Genomic DNA, 7,163 nt, shown 5'->3' with positions numbered 1-7,163 from the left:
CTTAGTGTGGAAAGTCTGCACAAAGCATCTGAGGTGGCTCCATTAATGCTTTCTTTCAGAAAAGGTACTTCTTAACTGGCACCTGGCTTTTTTGGTCTTGTATTTCTAATCTGACCTTCTCAAATAACATCTGGGTCTGTAAGAAGATGGCGGGAGGGGGGATCCTCAAAGAGAAGGAATAATTTGCAAATCAAGGGAAGTTAATGGGCTCCAGAAACTGTTCTTTTATCATTTCTTCTGTCCCTCGTAAGTGGGACCAAGGGGTCTGCCCTTGCTTGCCGAGCTGTTGGACAGAGAAAACCTTCTGCAAAAATGAAGCAGAGTATCAACTCTCTGAATATCCAAGGCAGTGTTCAGGAGACGGGGAGAAAAAGCCAAGCCCAAATGTCCTCTCTGTCACGCAGCCTCACAGCATGTCCCTGGAGGTTTTGTGTCTGAGACTGGTCCACCCCCCTCCCCTATCACTTCCTGGCCACCCACAGCATATGCTCAGTAAATATTAGCAAAGTGAGTTTACTTGATGTATCTTTTCGGTGTCTCAGAATAAGGGAACCTTATACATTGCACATGTAGTTTATGTCTGCAGCATGTTCTTAATCTCTTAAAATTCTTACCCTTACAATAGTCCTATGGGATACACTAGTGAACTTCTCTCCAATTTATAGATAGGAACACTGAGGCACAAGATTACACCTCAAGGAAACTTCACATTGCAGGAACCAGATTTAAAGCTAGAGCTCCTGAAATTTTAGAACTATCTTGGGACCCATGGTCATCTCCTACTGGAGTCCAAGTTTGATGTCTATAAGCTCCTTGCCTTCTACTTTGCATAAACTTGTAGAAAGTTGTAAAGGGATTATAAAGAAACTTTTCATGCAGAATTGGATATATGTATAAAGTAATGATCTCATCCTAGGGAAATCTATAAATCCGGGCCAACTCCCCCCTGCTGCTGATCACAGGTACCTGAAGTCTCTGGCACAGGCTGTTTGCACAATGTATACTTCGACTGGCTGTATGTCTCGCTGTTCCAAGTAGCCAGGAGAGTGGAAGAGGCGCTTTGCTGCTGTGCTTTTTCTGCCTTCCACCTGGTTAAGAATCTTAATGGCTGGTAGTGTGTTTTCCAACCTAAGTTTTCAATGATTGTCCTCAACCTGTAAGTTGCTGAAGCATCAAGAGGATTCAGAGGTTTCTCCCCTCTGGTTCCTTTATTGGCAGGTGTCAGCATCCTTTTCATTTTTTGTCCTTAATGCAGAGTCAACAGTATGCCGGGTAGCGATATGGGGACCTGGAGGAGGCGGACACCATCCTTGGTGGGGGCCTCACGAGAGCTGCATAGGAGATTTAAGAAGCGGAACAAGCAAGTGACTTGTTGTCTTGGGAAACGAGGCCGCCATATGCTACTCGTCATGTGGGGAGCCTCTGAAACCACTTCATTTAATCAAGGGTGGAGCAGCCATAGACACAAAACCTCCAGGGACATGCTGTGACGCCGTGTGATAGAAAGGACATTTGGCCTTGGCTTTTTCTCCCCGTCTCCTGAGCACTGCCTCAGATAGTCAGAGAGTTGATGCTCGGCTTCGTTTTTGCAGAAGGCTTTTCTCTGCGCAACAGCTCGGCAAGTAAGGGCAGACCTCTTGGTCCCACTTACAAGGGACAGAAGAAGTGATAAAAGAACAAAGTTTCTGGAGCCTATGACTTCCCTCAATTTGCAATTATTCCTTCTCTTTGAGACCCTCCCTCCCCCTCTCTCCTTATAGATCCCGATGTCATTTGGAAAAGTCAAATCATTTTGGGAAGGTTAAGTGTAACATCCAATGACATTACTGCTGCAGGGGATGCCACAGTGGATGGAACAGGTAAGCCCCTTTCCTGAAGGAACTTACGTTCTAGTCAGAAGAGACAGAAAATATGTGATATATGATATGATATGATATGATATGTTATATATTTCGAGTGTTGATAAATATGCCTTAAAAATAATGAAGGTAAGGGGCTGGAGGGTAATGAAGTGGCGAGGGTATTGCTATTGTAGAAGGGTCGCCAGATGCAGTCTGCCTACAATTTGGCATTTAAGCAGAAAGCTGAATGCAGTGAGGAAGTCAGTCATGTGGATATTGGAGGAAGGAGCATTCTAGGCAGAGGGAACAGCAAAAGGCAAGTCTCAGCACTGCTCAGCATCACCTTCAGAAAAGGGACAGAGATTTGCCTCCTCCAGTGAAGGCTGAGAAAGCTGAGGTCCAGAGAGAGAGACAAGGGACCCTGCCCAATTCCTGAGGGTCCAGGGTTTGGAGGGGAGCAGGGTAGAGACCCAGAGGTCTGGCTGTGGTCTCTGGTCTCTGCCGCTCCGGCAGGTAGCTGACAACATGAGCCTGTGTTCAGAGCTGAGCTGTAGCAGCCTCTGTGGTTTTCTGAGACCTGTATTTCTCGGACTAGGAAGGTTTTCTTTTTTCTGTAAAACAGGGTTGAATTGTGTGTGTCTCTGAAAACGGCAGCGGAAAACTTGGTAAGTGGACTTATACAAAGCAACCCTCTCGTCCACCTCCACTCTGCCCGTGAGTAGGCAGCAGGCAAAACATAACCAGGGCTCTGCACTTCATACACAAAGTGCCCATTACCCTCTCACTAAATATTATTTTTTTGCAAAAGCTTTAGCTAAATTACAAGCCGCTTTATAGCCTGAATACACCCCACTGTAGGGTATATATTATTCTGAGCTATAAAATGTGTTGAGGTTTCTTGGGATGGGAATAGGTATAAAATTACAGTCTATTATTATTATATATTTCTTTTCATTACTCGTTGTTATATTTCTTAGGTCTAACCAAAATAATTCTTACTCTGCTGACTGCAACCATCAGATATGAGTAGATGGTCCCCGAGCTCCCCAGATCATCATTTACGGGTCTCCACCATTCAGCTCTTTTAATCTTCCTTCATAAATCCAGTTTTATAAATCCTCCATCACTCTTGTATCTTTCCTCCCAACACTCACCCCATTTGTCGGTACCCGGCTGGTAATTAGATGCTCAGAGCTGAGCACAGTCTTCCAGGTGGGGTCTCAGCAGGGTCGTCTGTTACTCCAAGTATTGCTTTGCAAATCCATTTCTTTTTTTCCCTGGGCCTCACATTTCACTCCAGACAGGATAAGCCAAAGAGAGCACAAAGGAGAAAAGCACAAATATTATCCAGACCCATTGAATGGGTCCTGGGAGGGAAGATGACAAAGCTGGGCTGAGTTCTACTTAGACCCCAGAAGCAGTCACAGGAAGATGGTGTAAGGAGAGCAGGGATCCATTTTCTCCTCCATCTTCAGCAACAGAGACATTTTGTCTTAAATGTTATTAAACTCTGAATGGGGCTGAGCTTTCTGAGGTCTCTCCTTCCAGAAGTCACCAGAAGCCTCCTCTACAGTGAGGTGAGATGCAGGGAGGAAGGTCCCATCCCACAAGAACGCTGAGGACACCACTCAGCATTGGCCACACCCCTGACCTCTGCACCTGCTCCTTCCTCTCCCAAGGCACCTCAGGGGCACTTTCCTAGCTACTTGCTCACCATGATCTGGGATTCATTCATTTTTTCATCAGCAGGAGAGAAAACCACATCAGCAGATAGCCTGGATGAGTTCATATGAATCAATCACACCTCTCTGGCAATTTTTTTAGCTCTGTTTTTCCTCTTCTTGGGTGCCCACCACAGCCCCGTATGTAAAATTTATCACAGAGTAGGTGTCTGACAGACACTTGGGAGATGGCCCAAAACCGTGGATTAGAATGTGTTTTTAAACCAGACAGCACTGGGCTTGTTGCCTCATCCTCCTATCAGCCATGTGATTTGAAGTAGGTTACTTCACCATCCAGGCCTCAGTTTCCTCATGGATAAGACAGAAGCAAGCATCTCACTGGGATTCTATGAGATGTGAGAGGGCATAAGTAAAGCCCCTGATACATAACTGCCATTTATACAATTTTAGTTTCTCTCCCCTGGAGGGAAACCCAATAACAGTGGCTGGCTCTGGTAGACCTCACAATCCCTCACGCTTACAAAATTTCTGTCATCATCTCTACTTAGGGAAAGTTAGTGTTTGGAAAGGAAAAAAAATTCCAAGAATGCAGTTAGTCTAATCCATTAGCAAGACAGCACAGAAGTTCATAACCTAGCTTTGATCTGCAATTTGGAGGAAGGAGTTTCCAAATACTTGAGGGATCATTTCTCCCCCTTGATGTGATGTTGGAATTTAACTCCCATTAACCATTACAGGCTTAATGAGTCTCATCCAGGGGAAACATACCTTCTAGTGCTTAATGAACACAAAATAAAACATTTCCTTTTATCTTTGACATCTACCAGAGGCATTGAATAATGATATTCATATTCATGATGCATAAGACCCTTCCATCAGCTCAGAATTGTCACTAAGCCTTCTATAGAATGCCAATCAGGACGCCGAGATCTTTTTGATGATACTGTGGTATGGAATCTGTTGATGCAGATGAATCACGGGGTCCCAGGTCAATAGAAGGTAAAAAACATTCTACAGTAGCTGTGTCTTTCCACTCAAACCAATGGAATTTGGTGGCCTTGAAATGATAACCTCCAAATAGAGCCCAAATCACCTTTAATCCAGCAGGGACGCTCTACCACCTGATAAGATAAAAACAGGACAGTGGCAATAGTGAAGGCCATTCTTCAAGCATGAGGTTCTGCAGTTTGCCTAGCTGGGACTAGAAGGGGCAGACTTGGGGGTTTAAAAAGGACTGGGGAGGGACCAGCACAAGTAAAGACACAGAGGTGGTACAGGAAGTGGGGGTAGATGGTTCTAGAACAGTGCTGTCCAATAGAACTTTCTGTTCTGTTCTAATGTTCTGACAATGGAAATGTTCTCTAATCTCTCCAGCATGGTAACCACAAGCCACACATTTCTATTGAGTACTTGGAATGTGGCTAATGTTACTAAGAAGTGAGTTTTCCATTTTATATATTTTTAAATTCTTTAAATTTACATAGCCACACAGGGCTAGTAGCTACCAAATTGGTCAGTGCAGTTCTAGAAGAAAAAGTGAGGGGAAGCGTTCACAGCAAGAGGGCCACAGATCTGATACTATGCTTTGGACATTATTCTGTGGGTGATGGGAAGCCACTGAGGAGTGTTAGTCTTTTTTTTTTTTTTTTTTTAATTTATTTATTTATTTTTGGCTGTGTTGGGTCTTCATTTCTGTGCGAGGGCTTTCTCTAGTTGCGGCAAGCGGGGGCCACTCTTCATCGCGGTGTGCGGGCCTCTCTTGTTGCGGAGCACAGGCTCCAGACGCGCAGGCTCAGTAGTTGCAGCTCACGGGCCTAGTTGCTCCGCGGCATGTGGGATCTTCCCAGACCAGGGCTCGAACCCGTGTCCCTTGCATTGGCAGGCAGATTCTCAACCACTGCGCCACCAGGGAAGCCCCGGAGTGTTAGTCTTGAAACGACTAGTGGTCAGATTTGCACAGCATTGTGCAGGATACACAAAGCACGGGGTGCCACAGGGGTTGTTTTTTTTTTAAATTAATTAATTAATTTATTTATTTTTGACTGTGTTGGGTCTTCGTTTCTGTGCGAGGGCTTTCTCTAGTTGCGGCAAGCGGGGGCCACTCTCCATCGCGGTGCGCGGGCCTCTCACTGTCGCGGCCTCTCTTGTTGCGGAGCACAGGCTCCAGACGCGCAGGCTCAGTAGTTGTGGCTCACGGGCCTAGTTGCTCCGCGGCATGTGGGATCTTCCCAGACCAGGGCTCGAACCCGTGTCCCCTGCATTGGCAGGCAGATTGTAAACCACTGTGCCACCAGGGAAGCCCGCCACAGGGGCTTTTAAGCCAGAGTCCCAACTCAGGATGAGGTCGGGGGAACTGCCTGGAAGATGAGGTCACACCTGAGCAGAATTGAAGAAATGAGCAGACATTTGCCAGGTGGTTCTAAAGCGAGGGCTTTGGAGACAGAAATAACAGATGCAAAGCAGCAAGGCTGGACAAAGGTGGTCAGCGCATGCTGGGGGAGGCCCAGGTGCTTCTCGTAACCCAGGCCCCAGTGCATGGGATGGAGAGTATGAAATGAGGCTGGGAAGATAGGGTGAGAAGGGCCCTGGAAGGAAGTTCGGATTTTTTTTTTTTTTTTTTCCTGTAAAGATATAGGAGATCAATGAAGGCTTTTACATAGAGAAGTGAATCTTAGGTAAGTAACCTTGGGTTAACTATCAACCTCTCTGAGCTTCTATTTCACCGTTTGGGGATTGCAAAACTATGGATAATGAGATCCACCTCAAGGATCTGTGTAAGGACTGCCTGCAGCCATGTAGTTTCACATAAATGCTAGTTTCCTAGAATCCCCCAGCTGCCTTGTCAACACGTGGCATCTCGGGATGAGCTGCAGCCTCCTTTCTCAGCTGTTGCCCCCACAGACCTGACGCTGAGCAGACTAGAACTTCCTCTTTTCAAATCCACCCCCCTCCCCTGTACCACCCTCCACACTGTTGCATGAAACTGTGGGTGTTGGGGGTCTGGGGGAGGAAACCAATGCTGACTCTATAACAATGACAAGAAGAGCATCTGTATTGTTACAGGGTTTGTTAATAATGAAATGCTGAAACTTTTATTTTTAACAAAAACCCAGACTACCACATTGGTGCCTCAGGGTAAACAGAGTTGATATTAATTCTGGGTTGTTTTGATTTTGCAAGAAAGAACTGCCTTCCCTCACCCTTCCCCTTAAGACCAATCTAAAGCAAGTGGGGTAGGTTTGTTAAAGACGGAATCTTCCAGGTCCACATTCAGAGAATAATTATTCTCCAGCAGGAGATCAGGGACCAATGCTCCACTTTCCAAGGGCATGATGCAACTTCCAGCAATCAGAGCAGTGCGAGGAAAGCAGGATGCAAAAACCACACTTGGAAAAAACACCTGTTGACACATCATCGAAAACTTTGGAAAATATTCTGCGTAGGAACAAACTTTCCTTGTATTAAAGAGGTGGGTAGGAACAAAAAAACCTCCTCTGCCTTGGAGGTGCTCTGGCCACTCTCCTCTCCTGGTTACTGCTCACGGAGTTATTTGTTCTTGATAAGCCATCTGTCATGGCTGAAATAAAAAATAGGGCCATCTAAAGCATCCTGGAGGAAATCAGTCCTGGACAAGCAGCTG

This window comes from Eubalaena glacialis, chromosome 8 (assembly GCF_028564815.1).
Source record: "Eubalaena glacialis isolate mEubGla1 chromosome 8, mEubGla1.1.hap2.+ XY, whole genome shotgun sequence".
In the NCBI taxonomy this organism is placed as follows: Eukaryota; Metazoa; Chordata; class Mammalia; order Artiodactyla; family Balaenidae; genus Eubalaena; species Eubalaena glacialis.
This window is presented reverse-complemented; position numbering follows the sequence as displayed.